This window comes from Panthera uncia, chromosome D1 (genome assembly GCF_023721935.1).
Source record: "Panthera uncia isolate 11264 chromosome D1, Puncia_PCG_1.0, whole genome shotgun sequence".
NCBI classification, from domain to species: Eukaryota; Metazoa; Chordata; class Mammalia; order Carnivora; family Felidae; genus Panthera; species Panthera uncia.
The window spans coordinates 110875137-110890177 of NC_064808.1; the positions used below are offsets into that span (position 1 = coordinate 110875137).

The 15041-nt window shown below is 44.0% G+C and overlaps 1 long non-coding RNA gene across 3 annotated transcripts in view; it reads left to right on the top strand.

The window, feature by feature from the left end:
* Window positions 1-1191: 1191 nt before the first annotated feature.
* LOC125910928 (uncharacterized) overlaps window positions 1192-15041 on the top strand; it is a 57861-nt gene continuing 44011 nt past the window's right edge. For 2 of the 3 annotated variants that reach the window (XR_007454214.1, XR_007454212.1), the window contains exons 1-2: window positions 1192-1326; window positions 7208-7264. This is a non-coding gene — a long non-coding RNA (uncharacterized LOC125910928). The remainder of the gene's footprint in view (window positions 1327-7207; window positions 7265-15041) is intronic. The other variant, XR_007454213.1, reaches the window with a different exon arrangement.

A 15041-nucleotide genomic window follows, 5' to 3' on the forward strand; every position in this document is an offset into this window, starting at 1 on the left:
CATATGGTTTCCAATTAATTGTTCCTTAACTATTTTTGGCACAGTTGGGGGATAGTGGGCTCCGCTTCAGTTTCAATTTCCAAAATGTCATGGATTCAGCTCGTGGCCAGGAAGGGGCGCTGCCTCCGTGGACCTGTGAGCCCAGCATGTCCAGCACTACCTCCACCGCCTGCAGGGGGGCGCCTGAGCCAGGCGCTCGCACGCGCATTCAGCCCGCCTCCTGTGTGACAGGAGCTACGCTTCCTCGGGACCCGCTGTGAGGGACCCGGGAGGACATGGGGCCGCGTCCACACTGACAAGAACCCGGTCTCCTCAGGACCCGCCGGGGGAGGAGCAGGTGAGGAGAAAGCGAAGCCCGGAGAGGAGGAGCTTCCGGGGCGGGGACGCTGAAGGGGGTCGGTGTTCAGGGGACCCATGGGGGAAGGACCCGGCGCCGCTTCGTGCGCGGTGACACTGTGTCCCCCGCGGGGCTGTGCGCGCGGCCGTCGGGTCTTCCCGCTCCGGGCCCCGGGGCCGCGCGTCCGTGTTCCTGCTCCGCGCCAACTCGGTTTCCGCCACGTCCTCATGCGGTTCACGGTCTGGGAGCAGGTGCCCGGGCGGTGCTTGCGCTCCGGTCGCTCCGGCCGCTCTGGTCGCGGTGTCTGTTCCGTGTCTGCGACGGCGTCCTGGGGAGTTCGGTGCCGGATCTGGCCCCGGATCTGTAGATCGCCCCGCGCAGGACGGACGTGGTCACAGTGTCAGTTCCTCCACGTCCAGGGGCACAGAGTGGCTTTCCCTCCCTGTGAGTCTTCCTCCGTTTCTGTCCCCAGTGTCCTGTCCTCAGAGAGCAGGCCTGCCACCTGCTTGCTAAGATTACCCCACCCTCCCCCAGCACGTCGTTCCTTCTGATGCGGTTGTAAATGGGGTGGTCTCTTTCTTCTTCCTGTGGGTCGTCAGGAGTGTGTAGATGTGCATGTGGTGTTTGTGTGTTGGTCTCGTATCCTGCGAGTGTGCTTATTTATTAGTTCTGTTTACCTTAAAAACAACACCTCCAGTTTCTACCAGCAAAAGCGGGTTTATTTGTAAAGAAGAGAGTATTTGACCTCCTGTGATTGGCGTATTTCCCTCAGGACGATGACTGCAAGGTTCAGTCCATGTTGTAACAGGTGTCAGAATTCCCTTCCTTTGTGAGGCTGAGCCTGTTCCATTGCGTAGAGACCACATCTTGTTTATTTATTCATCTGTCCGCCGTCACTTGGGTTGCTTCCATGTTTTCGCTGCTGTGAAGAAGTGGCTATGAACACAGGAACAGGAATGAGGGCTCAAGGCTTCGCTTTCAGTTTCTGGGTACGTGTGTGCAGAGGTGGAGTCCTGTGTTAACTTTATGAGGAACCACTGCACTGTTCTGTACAGCCTCACCATGTTTCTTCATTCCTTTATAGGACAGAATGATATTGCTGTTCGTGGGTTTGCCCCAGTTTGTTTATCCATTCACCCACCGCGGGGCATTGGCATAGTTTCTACCATTCCACTACTGTGAACAGTGCTGCTGTATATGTTTGTGCACGTGCTCTTTTTTTTAAAGTACTGTTTTCAATTCATTGGGATATACATCTAAGAGTAGAGTTATTGAGCCATATGGTAATTCTGTGTTGTTATCTTTTTGAGGAAATGCCAAATTATTTTACATATAGGCTCCACCATTTTACATTTCCACATTAAGGGTTCCAATTTGTCAATATCTTTGCCAACATTTGTTATTTTGTAGTTTTCTTGATTATAACAATTTTAGTGTGTGTAAAAGGCTAGCTAACGGTGGTTCAAATCTTCCATTTCCATAAGGACTAATGATGTTTAACATCTTTACATGTCTATTCACCATGATCTCCCTGGGGAAAGGTATATCTGAGTCCTTTGTCCATTTTAAAACTTGTTTGTTGTTGTTATTGTTGATGATGAGTCGTAAAAGCTCTTTATATATTCTGTATAACAGACTCTTACAACACAAATAATGTGCGAATATTTTCTTCCCTTCTAGGTATTGTCTTCTCACTTTTGGGATAGCACCTTTTGATCTACAAAGGTTTTTAATGTTGAGGAAACTAATTATCTACTTTTTTCCCCTTGCTTGTGCTTTGGTGTCAGCTCTAAGAGCATTGTTAAACTCAATGCTCATGAAGATTTATCCCCATTTATTCTTCTAGAGTTTATAAGTTTACCTCTTACATTTGAGTTTTTGATCCACTTTGAGTTAATGTTTGTATGTGGTGTGAGGGTAAGGGTCCAATTTCATTCCTCTGCGCATGTGATAGTCAGTTGTCTAGCACCCTTTTGTCGCAAAGACCATTGTATCCATAATGGCATGTTGTCCACCCTTGTCAAAATTCAGTTGACCTTAGACGAAAGGGTGTATTTCTGTGTTTTCAATTAAATCCCACTGATCTGTATGTATACGTTTATGACAGTATCACAATGTTTATTTACTGTTGCTTTGTTTGAAGATTTGAATTGGGAAGTATGAGCTTCTACCTTTTATTTTTTTGATTGTTTTATTTATTTTGTAGTCCCTTGATTTTCCACATGACTGTCAGGATTAGCTTGTGCATTTCTTCTCAGAGGCCTTTGTGAATTTTCCTGGGAATCACATTGAATCTACATGTTGCATTGTGCATTATCGCCATGTAGCAATAGTACATTTCAGATCATCTTTAATTTCTTTCAGCAGTGTTTTTACATCTTTTACCAAGTATTTTATTGATGATGTTACCTAAAATGGAATTGTTTTCTTAAATTCTTCTTCATAGGATTCATTGTTAGTGTATAAAAATAAGTGAGATATTTGTGCATCAAAATTTTGCCCTGTAACTTTCCTGAATTAGGTGACTAACTCCAATAATTTTTGTTGATTTTTTTGGAAGTCCTTTATATAAGATGATGTCATCTCTGGTTTCTGAATAGATGTAGTTCTACCTTTTCCTTTCACATATGGATGACTTTTTTTTTCCTCGTTGCTCTGGATAGAACTTTCAGTACAGTATTGAGTAATGAGTGAAAAGCCTGCATCTTGGCCTTGTTCCCGGTATCAGAGGAAACCTTACAGTCTTCAAAATTGAGAATGATTTTTGCTGTAGGTTTATTAAACAAATTACTCTTTATTCTTTCTTGTGTGTATATCATAAACTAGCATTGGATTTTGTTTAGAGCTTTTTCTGTATCAATTAATATGATCACATGTTTTCATTTAAAAAAATGTGCATAACAATGCTTGGCTTTAGCGTGTTGAATAACCCTTGAATGTCTGGGGTAGACTTGCTTATGGTGCGTGATTCTTTTATGTGCTTTGGTTTTATATCGCTGTATTCTCTGGAGGATTGTTAGATCTGTATTTAAAGGGATACAAATATGTTTTTTTTTTTCTTCTGGTTTTGTGTTGTATTGATGTTATATGACTAGAAAAGGTATTAGGGTTTAAAGAACTATGGCTGTGTCCAGAATAAATTATGGGGATGGGATGAGGATGGGTAAAGGTTACAGTGACATTCAGGGTTATGGCCAAAGTAAAAGATAAAGGTAGGGGTTAAGGGTCAGAATCAGGGTTAAGAAGAGGTGAGTAAATTGAGAATCAAGGTGAAAGTCAGGGTATAAAGTCAGGGTAAAGGGTCAGGATCAAGGTGAGGTGAGGGTTTAAGGGTTAGGGTTGAGGGTTAGGGAAGGTTGGATTTAGAAATGGGGGGTTGGGGTTAGGGTTCAGGTTTGGGTTTGGGTTCAGGTTAGGGGTTAGGGGTTAGGGCTAGGGGTTAGAGTTAGGGTTAGGGGTTAGAGTTGGGGCTAGGGATAAGGGTTAGGGGTCAGGGTTAGGGTGTAGGGTTAGGGTTCAGTGTTAGTGGGTTAGGGTTAGAGGGTTAAGGCTAGTGGTTAGGGTTTAGTGTTTGAGGCTTACGACTTGGGGTTTATGGTTAGAGATTAGGGTTATGCGGTTAGGGTTAGGAGATTAAAGTTAGGGTTAGCTCAGATTAGGGTTACCATCAGGAGTAGAGTAAGGGTTAATTCAAGCCACTTCTCTCCTGGCACAGGAGGGGTTCAAGCATTAGGAAGGGTGTTTGCGCATACTCCCCACTATGGGAGCGGGAGGGTGTTGTTTCACACATGGGTACAGTGTAGCTTGGTATTTGATGGCTGTTGGTGCATGCGCTTGACCAGACATGGAGAGGTAATGTGTCTGTGCATACGTAAAACCTCCGCTCAAAGAGAGAGGGTGATTGCACATGGTCCCCACGCTCAACCGTGCGGAAGGATGTTGAAGTATGCGTGCAGTCCCTTCTTGCTGGTAAGCTTGTTCACGTATACGTGCCGCACGCCTCATGACAGAAGTGTGGTCACACATGCTCACAATGCTGCTCCACTGGGCAGGGCCTCTGCGCACGAACATCATGCCCCATCAGTGACGTAGGCCTTTTGCTCATGTGCCCCAATTCCGTTGGCATGGAACTGAGCAGAACCCACCCTCTGCAAGGTAGGATGTTCACAAATCGCCCCGACCCACTGGGCCCAAGAGGTGGTGTATACACTTCTGCCTCTCCTCAGGTTCCCACGTGAGAGTTTCACTCATGCACAGCTACACCCCTCAGGGATGAAGTAGTATGTCACTTTTAAATGTGATGTTTCATGAAAGGTTCTTTCCACTTTCACAGGTGAAGAAACATGCAACTCTTCAGATAAGGGTTTGGGTTAGCATTACCATCAGGGGTAGGGCAAGGGTTAGGTCAAGCCAACTCCTCCCTGCGCACGGGAGGTTTTCAAGCATTAGTGCGCCCCCCCCTTTGGTATTGGAGTGCGTTCACCCACGCACCAAACGGCACTCAGGCAGGGGAGGGTGTTGCGCTATGCGCCTCGCCCATTCACTGGGGATGGGGTTTCACGCATGTGCATCACCGGTCTTCAGGGAGGGAAGGTGCAAACTATGCATCTCCGTGTCCTTCAATGCCAGAGGATGTTCACGCATGCGCACAGCCCTTCCTCCTGGTGGGAGGGTTTACCCGCATGTGCACAACCCCCAGGATGAGGTAGGGCATTTGTGCATGTGCACAGACCCCCTCCGCAAGGGAGGGAGTTCACGCATGCTCACAGCGCCCCCTCGTGGCAGAAGGTTGTTCACGCATGCACACAGCCCTGCTGGGTGAGGTAGGGCATCTGCACATGCACACAACACCCCCTTAGCCAGGGAGGGCGATCGCGCATGTGCCCCACTCCCCTCGGTGCTGAAAGGTTCAAGCATCCATCCCCCACCCCCGCCTTGGCAGAGGGTGTTCATGCATGCGCACTGTTCCCCCTCGTGGCGGGAGGGTGTTCTAGGGAGCGCACAACCCTCTCTCTGGGAGGTAGTCATTCGCACATGCACACAACACCCCCCAGCCACGGAGGACGTTCATACATGCTCCCCACTCCCCTTGGTGCAGGAGGGTGTTCACACATGTGCACAGCACCCCTTAGTTGCGGATGGTGTTGACGCATGTGCACGACCAGGCTCAGCGAGGTGGGGTGTCTGCACATGCACCCCCCCAATCAGGGAGAGGGGGCGATCTCGCATGCGCCCCACTTCCCTTGGCATGGAACGGTGTTCATGCATGCGTACAGCCCCCCTTCGTATGCACACAGCCCCTGTGGCAGAAAGGTGTTCATGCATGCCCACAACCTACGCTCCGTGAGGTAGGGCATTTGCGCAGACACACAACCCCTCATCAGCCAGGGAGGGCGTTCGCGCATGTGCCCCACTCACCTTGGCACGGTAGGTGTTCACACGTGTGCACAGCCACTCCTTGTGGTGGGAGGGTGTGATGCACGTGCACAACCCCGCTCTGCGAGGAGGGTTTGCACAGGTGCCCCGCCCCTCTCAGCCCATGAGGTGTTTGAGGCTTTCGCCTCGCCCCCATGCCACCATCAGTGGGTGAGAGGGTCACCCCTTAAGGAGGGAGTAGTGATGTCACTATTAAATGTGATGTTACATGAATGGTTCTTTTCACATTCACAGCTGAAGAAACACATCTCTTAAGGTAAGGGTTAGGGTAAGACTTGGGTCATGCTTCCTCCCCCCTGGGCATGGAAGGTTTTCAGGCATTAGCGTGCCCCCCTTTGCACAGGAGTGGGTTCAGCATGGCCTCCCCCCCCACCCCCCCACCCCCGTGGTGAAGGAGGGGGTCACCATTGCACCGTCGCCTCAGGGAGGGAATGGTGTCACTCATGTGCTCTGCCTCCCCTCAGCACAGGAGGGGGTCACGCAGGTGCCCCTTCAGCGTCCATTCATCGGTGATATAGAGGTAATGTTCCTTTTAGGTCAGATGTTTTTTGTGGTGTCTCGGTTGCTCAGTGGATTAAACGTCCCACTTCGCTCAAGTCATGGTCTCACGGTTTGTGGGTTTGATCCCTGGGTGGGCTTCTGTGCTGACAGCTCTGAATGTGTAGTCTGCTTCCGATACTGTGTCTCCCTCTCTTTCTGCCCCTTCCCCGCTCGTGTTCTGTCTTTCTCTCTCTCTCCCTCTCTCTCTGAGGGATGAAATGAAGCTAAAAACATTTAGCTCTCTCTCCCTCTCTCTTTGAGGGATGAAATGAAGGTAAAAACAGTTTAAAGCAGCTCCATAGGTCTTCTTGACTCTTGTCCTATTCCCGCCTCTTCATGAGAAGGTCTGTTTCACCCATTTGAAGAGACTGTAAAACCCTCGTGTGGCCATTCATATGAGTCACTATTTAGGGAACAAGTGATTATGCTACCTTTGCACGGTCAGGATACCAAAGCCGTTTCACAAATCTCCTTGGGCAGGCATGGCCTCTAGTACTAGAAATGCTAGACGTGATTTTATTGGTAAACAGGCAGGGTTTGTGTTCGCTGAGTTCCTTTACTTCTTTTCATCTTTCCTTGATTGCCTATCTGTGTTGGATCAACAATTGCTTTGATATCGACTTTACAGTTAGGTTATTTTCATCTTATTGTTAACTATCCATGGTTATTCGCTCTGATAGAAGCTGATACAAGGACAAATATTTCTTGTTGCACATACTAGCATTATTGCTTCTCTTGTGAAATTCACCTGGTCCCAACTTCGGAGTTGGTTGTCTACTTTTGGTATTCAGATCTTAAGATCATATACCAATGCCTGAGCCCTACTATGAATGCTCATCACTGCATCCCTAACAGCTGCCTACAGTTCAGGAATCATATTTTTTGCCCTTCTAGGACAGCCTCGATACACCTACATCAGCGATGGAGACGTGTCACGCTTACAACCCATCGGTGAGGGGGTAGTGATGCCACTATTAAATATGACGTTTCCTGAATGGCTCTTTTCACTTTCACAGCTAAAGAAGCAGGCAACTGTTAAGGTAATGGTTAGGGGTAAGATTAGAATTAGGGCTTAGGGTAAATGTTAGGTCATGCTTGCACCCACCCTTTGGCGAAGGAGGGGATCTCGCCTGCGCTCTGCTCCCCTCAATGAGTGAGGGGGTTCATGCATGCGCCCCATCACCCCTCGGCACAGGAGGGGGTTCACACATGTGCCCCTGCCCTTGGGGAGCGGAGGGTCACCGTTGCGTCGTCGCCTCAGCAAAGGAGTTGTGTCACTCATGCACTCTGCCCCACCACAGCACAGGAGCGGGTCATACATGTGCCCCTTCTACGTCCCTTCATCAGCGATGTAGCAGTGATGTTCCTTATAGGTCAGACTTTTTTTGCGGTGCCTCAGTCACTCAGTGGGTTAAGCATCCCACCTCTGCTCAGGTCATGGTCTCACAGTTTGTGGGTATGAACCCTGGGTTGGCCTCTGTGCTGACGGCACTGAACGTGGAGCCTGCTTCAGATACTGTGTCTCCCTCTCTCTCTGCATCCTTCCCCACTTGTGTCCAGCCTTTCTCTCTCCCTCTCTCTCTCTCTCTGTTTCTCAGAAAAATGAAGCTAAAATTTATTTATTTATTTATTATTTATTTATTTAATAATTTTATTTTTTAAAATTTACATCCAGATTAGTTAGCATATTGTGCAACATTAATTTCAGGACTAGATTCCTTAATGCTCCTTACCCATTTAGCCCATCCCCACTCCCACAACCCCTCCAGTAACCCTCTGTTCTCCATATTTAAGAGTCTCTTATGTTTTTCCCCCCTCCTGTTTTTATATTATTTTTGTTTCCCTTCCCTTATGTTCATCTGCTTTGTCTCTTACAGTCCTCATATGAGTGAGGTCATATGGTATTTGTCTTTCTGTGACTAATTTTGCTTAGCATAATACCCTCTAGTCCATCCACATAGTTCCAAATGGCAAGTTTTCATTGTTTTTGATATATATGTGTGTGTATATGTATATATATATATATATATACATATACACACACACACACACACCACATCTTCTTTATCCATTCATCCAACGATGGACATTTGGGCTCTTTCCATACTTTGGCTATTATTGATAGTGCTGCTATAAACATTGGGGTGCATGTGTCCCTTGAAAACAGCATACCTGTATCCCTTGGATAAATACCTAGTAGTGCACTTGCTGGGTCGTAGGGTAGTCCTCTTTTTAACTTTCTGAGGAACCTCCATACTGTTTTCCAGAGTGGCTGCACCAGTTTCCATCCCACCAACAATGCAAAAGAGTTCCTCTTTCTCCGCATCCTCGCCAACATCTGTTGTTGCCTGAGTTGTTAATGTTAGCCATTCTGATAGGTGTGAGGTGGTATCTCATTGTGGTTTTGATTTGTATTTCCCTGATGATGAGTGATGTTGAACATTTTTTTCATGTGTTGGTTGGCCATCTGGTTATCTTCCTTGGAGAAGTGACTATTCATGTCTTTGCCCATTTCTTCACTGGATTATTTGCTTTTTGGGTGTTGAATTTGATACGTTCTTTATAGATTTTGGATACTAATCTTTTATCTGATATGTCATCTGCAAATATCTTCTCCCATTCTGTTGGTTGCCTTTTAGTTTTGCTGATTGTTTCCTTCACTGTGCAGAAGATTTTTATTTTGATGAGGTCCCAATAGTTCATTTTTGCTTTTGTTTCCCTGGCCTCCAGAGACGTGTTGAGTAAGAAGTTGCTGAGGCCAAGGTCAAAGAGTTATTTGCCTGCTTTCTCCTCGAGGATTTTGATGGCTACCTATCTTACATTTAGGACTTTCATCCATTTTGAGTGTCTTTTTGTGTATGGTATGGGCAAGTGGTCTAGTCTCATTCTTCTGCATGTTGCTGTCCAGTTTTCGCAGCATCACTTGCTGAGGAGACTGTCATTATTCCATTGGATATTCTCTCCTGCTTTGTCAAAGGCTAGTTGGCCATACATCTTGGGGTGCATTTCTGGGTTCTCTATTCTGTTCCATTGATCTGAGTGTCTGTTCTTGTGCCAGTACCATATTGTCTTGATTAAAGCTTTGTAATACAGCTTGAAGTCTGGGATTGTGATGCCTCCTGCTTTGGTTTTCTTTTTTCAAGATGCTTTGGCTCTTCAGGGTCTTTTCATACTGTATGATTGTTTGCTGTAGCTGTGTGAAGAATGCTGGTGTTATTTTTATAGGTATTGCATTGAATATGTAGATTGCTTTAGATACTATTGACATTTTAACAATATTTGTTCTTCCTATCCAGGAGCATGGAGTATTTTTCCATTTTTTTTTTGTGTCTTCAATTTCTTTCATAAGCTTTCTAAAGTTTTAAGTGTATAGATTTTTCACCTCTTTGGTTAGAGTTATTCCTAGGTATTTTATGGTTTTTGGTGCAATTGTAAATGGGATCAATTCCTTGATTTCTCTTTATGTTGCTTAATTGTTGGTGTATAGGAATGCAACTGATTTCTGTGCATTGATTTTATATCCTGCCACTTTTCTAAATTCGTGGATCAGTTCTAGCAGTTTTTTGGTGGAATCTTTTGAGTTTTCCATATAGAGTTTCATTCCATGTGCTAAGAGTGAAAGTTTGACCTCCTCCTGGCTGATTTGGATGCCTTTTATTTCCTTGTGTTGTCTGATTGCGGAGGCTAAGACTTCCAATACTATGTTGAATAACAGTGCCAAGAGTGGACATCCCTGTCTTGTTCCTGACCTTAGGGGGAAAGTGCTCAGTTTTTCCCCATTGGGGATGATATTAGCGTTGGGTCGTTCATATATGGCTTTTATGATTGCGAGGTATAATCATTCTATCCCTACTTTCTTGAGGGTTTTTACCAAGAAACGATGTTGTATTTTGTCAAATGCTTTCTCTGCATCTATTGAGAGGATCATGTGGTTCTTGTCCTTTCTTTTATTGATGTGATGAATCACATTGATTGTTTTGCAGATATTGAACCGGCCCTGCATCCCAGGTATAAATCCCACTTGTTCGTGATGAATAATTTTTTTGATGTATTGTTGGATCTGGTTGGCTAATATGTTGTTGAGGATTTTTGCATCCATGTTCATCAGGGAAATTGGTATATTGTTCTCCTTTTTATGGGGGGTCTCTGTCTGGTTTTGGAATCAAGGTAATGCTGGCTTCATAGAAAGAGTTTGGAAGTTTTCCTTCCATTTCTGTTTTTTGGAACAGCTTCAAGAGAATAGGTATTAACTCTTCCTTAAATGTTTGCTATAATTCCCCCGGAAAGCCATCTGGCCCTGGACTCTTGTTTTTTGGGAGATTTTTTTATTACTAATTCGATTTTATACTGGTTATGGGTCTGTTTAAATTTTCTATTTCTTCCTGTTTCAGTTTTGGTAGCTTATATATTTCTAGGAATTTGTGCATTTCTTCCAGATTGCACATTTTATTGTCATATAATTACTCATAATCTCTTATTATTGGTTTATTTCTGTTGTGTTAGTTGTGATCTCTCCTCTTTCATTCTTGATTTTATTTGGGTCCTTTCCTTTTTCTTTTTGATCCAACTGGCTAGTGGTTTATCAATTTTGTTAATTCTTTCAAAGAACCAGCTTCTGTTCTACTGGTTTTTGTTTGTTTGTTTGCTTGTTTTGATAGCATTGATTTTTGCTCTAATCTGTATCATTTCTTCTGCTGGTTTTGGGTTTTATTTGATGCCCTTTTTCCAGCTCTTTAAGTTGTAAGGTTAGGTTGTGTGTCTGAGACCTTTCTTCCTTCTTTAGAAAGGCCTGAATGCTATATACTTCCCTCTCATGACTACCTTTGCTGCATCGCAGAGGTTTTGGGCTGTCGTGTTATCATTTCATTGGGTTCCATGTACTTTTTAATTTACTCTCTAACTTCTTGGTTAGCCCATTAATTCTTTAATAGAATGTTCTTTAGTCTCCAAGTATTTGCTGTCTTTCCACATTTTTTCTTGTAGTTAATTTCGAGTTTTTTAGCATTGTGGTCTGAAAATATGCAAGGTATGATTTCGATCTTTTTGTACTTGTTGAGGTCTGATTTGTGTCCCAGTATGTGATCTATTCTGCAGAACATTCCATGTGCACTGGAGAAGAATGTATATTCTGCTGCTTTAGGATGAAATGTTAGGAATATATCTGTTAAGTCCATCTGGTCCAGTGTATCATTCAAAGCCATTGTTTCCTTGTTGATTTTCTATTTAGATGATATTTCCATTGTTGTAAGTGTGGTATTGAAGTCCACTACTTTTATGGTATTATTATCAATGAGTTTATTTATATTTGTAATTAATTGATTTATACATTTGGGTTGTCTCATATTTGGAACATAAATGTTTACAATTGTAAAGTCTTCTTGATGGATAGACCCCCTTAATTATGATATAACACCCTTCTTCATCTCTTGTTACAGTCTTTATTTTAAAATCTAGATTGTATGATATGAGTGTGGGTACTCTGGCTTTCTTTTGGCGACCGTTAGCATGATAGGTGGTTCTCTATCCCCTTACTTTCAATCTGAAGGTGTCTTTAGGTCTAATGTGGGTCTCTGGTAAACAGCATATAGATGGATCTTGTTTTCTTTTCCATTCTGTTACCCGTGTTTTTTGATTGAAGCATTTAGTCCATTGATGTTTACAGTGAGTACTGGAAGATATGAATTTATTGCCATGATGTTTCTTATAGAGTTAGAGTTTCTGGTGGTGTTTTCTGGTGCCTTCTAGTCTTTGTTGCTTTTGGTCTTTTTTTTTTTTTTTTTTTTTTGTCTGGGAAACTTTTAATCTCTCCTATTTTGAATGGCAACCTTACTGCATAATGAATTTTTGGCTGCATATTTTTCTGATTCAGCACACTGAATATATCTTGACACTCCTTTTTGGCCTGCCAAATTTCTGTGGATAGGTCTGCTGCAAACATGATCTGGCTTTGCTTGTAAGTTAAGGATTTTTTTTCCCTTGCTGCTTTCATGATTCTTTCCTTGCCTGAGTATTTTGTTGATTTGACTATGATATATTTTATTGATGGTCGGTTTTTGTTGAATCTTATGGGAGTCCTCTGTGCTTCCTGGATTTTGATGTCTTTATCTTTCCCCAGGTTAGGACAATTATCCACTATAATTTGCTCACACAACCCTTCTACCTCTTTTTCCATCTCTTCATCTTCTGGGACCCCCATGACTCTCATATTGTTCCTTTTTAATGAGTCACTGATTTCTCTAATTCTTAAATTGTGCTCTTTTGCCTTAGTCTCCCTCTTTCTTTTCTGCTTCAGTATTCTCCATAAGATTGTCCTCTCTATTGCTGATTTCCTGCTCTGTCTTATCCATCCTTGCTGCTGCAGCATCCATTTAAGATTACAGCTCAGTTATACCATTTTTTAATTTCATCCTGACTAGCTTTTACTTCTTTTATCTCCACAGAGAGGGATTCTAACCTATTTTCAACCCCAGCTAGTATTCTTATTATCGTGATTCTAAATTCTGGTTCAGACATCTTGCTTGTATCTGTGTTGATTATGTCCCTGGCTGTCGTTTGTTCCTGCTGCTTCTTTTGGGGTGAATTCCTGTTTTGTCATTTTGAAGGGAGAAAAGGAATTAATAAGGAAAAAAATTAAAAAAAACAACACACACACACACACACACACACACACACACATCAAATAAATAATGCTAGATCCTAGGCGTGTTTTGGTCTGGCTATTGAAAGGAGTTTGATAGATTAGATAAAAAGGGGGAAAAAAAGGAAAATGTTTGAAAATTTGAGAAAAAGAATACAATGAAAAAGAATAAAATTAAACGATGGAAGTAAAATAGAATTTGAAAAAATTACAAAAAAGTACAAAACATAGCAGAAAAATAAAGAAAAATATTTTTAATAATAATTGACAATAAAAATAATTTTTTCCCTTTCTGTATTCAAGAAAAAGAAGAGCAATAAATAAAAAGAAAATTGAAAAGACGGACCAACGAACAGAGTGAAATATGATTGAAATTACATCACTTTTCCCTACAAGTGAAACTATGAAGCACTTTGTAGTCCATAAACTAAGTGGGTGCAGAGATTTGTGGTGTTCTTGAATAGTGAGTTTGGCCCAGTTGGGCGGGGCTTAGTGTAATGGCTCTGTTCTCCACTAGGTGGCGTTGCTTAGCTTACAGGGGGGCAGGGGTGGAATGTTGTGGCGCTTGTTGGTGTGTATGTGCATGCAGGGGAATGGTGAAAATGGCGTCACCCACCTACCCAGTCTCTAGTATCGGTACTCTGTGCTCTGCCCGAACAGCAATCCGACACCCATCCTTTGTCTCCAGTTTCTTTCTACTCCCTGCCTTAACACTGTCTGTGCCCAAGCCGTCAATTTGCCAGGTGCACCTCCCTCCTGGGTTTTATCTCAGATGTGGCTGTGTTTCCCGACCCCTCACTTCTGAGGGACTGTGGCTTTGACCTGCTCAGATCCTCTCAGGGAGGGTCTCACTGAGCAATGGCCAGGTGCCAGCCACACAGAGGATCATGCTGCTGCCAATGCCCAGAGACTGCAGCTGGGTGCCATCCCGCCCCAGAAAAAGTTCACGCAATCCCATAGCAGCAACATTTCAGGGATTATGGCAAAATCACAACCCACATCTGGCACCAGACTTCACCCTCAACGACCCTGTTCCAGCACCAGCAAATGTGGTTGTTTCTGGGGTCTGCTGGGACCAGGTGGCCACACAACCTATAGCAAATGTCCTTCCAGCAGTGGAACCTCTTCTACCTGGGTGGCCCAAGGACCTCCTGGATCCCACTCTGCTCCTGGGAATTCACCTTTCCCACCACAGCACCACCAGGTATTGAGTTGTGGAGTTTCACATTCTGCACTCCCCTGTTTACATCATCTTAATGGAATTCAAACCGTCTCCTTTCTCCTTTCTTCCTTTTTAGTTCAGTCCCTGTGACTGTTTCCAGTTTTCTACTTTCTCTCTAGCTGCTTTGGAGGTGGCTGCTTTTCCTGAATTCTCTTCCCATTTCTGTCGTCTCTCTGGAAGCAAAAACAGTTCCCAGCCCTCTGTGGCTTCTCTATCCCCCATTCACCTCTCCACGCTGTGTACCTGCTGAGTTCTGTGGTTCAGGTTGTGCAGATTGTTGTGTTAATCTTCAAATAAGTTTTCTAGGTGTACACGATGGTTTAGTGTGATCTGGCTGTATTTCATGGATGCAAGATGGAAAAAAAAACTTCCATGCTGTTCCGCCATCTTGGCTCCTCCCTGATTGGGTTAGTTTTTATACTATTCACCAAACCCTCCAACTCTTCACTCTCACCTCTTCTGTGCCTGCCTTTTCCAGCTGCTTGGTTTCATTGGAATTCCTAAGTGCTAATATTTAAAATTCTTTTTACATTTATTTATTTTTGAGAGACATAGAGAGAGCACAAGTTGGAGAGGGGCAGAGAGAGAAGGAGACACAGAATCCAAAGCAGACTCCAGGCTCTGAGCTGTCAGCACAGAGCCTGACGCGGGACTTGAACTTACAAACTGTAAGATCATGACCTGAGCCGAAGTCGGACGCTTAACTGACTGAGCCACCCAGGTTGCTAATAAGTGCTAATATTAATCGGGTGGTGGTGCCATCCTGCCATCCTACTGCGTTTCTCTGGTCCACTCACCTACATGACTGCTCCATAGCTTTCCTTCACTCCTCCAATCTGTAATACATCAGTGTTTTAAAAAAAATTGTT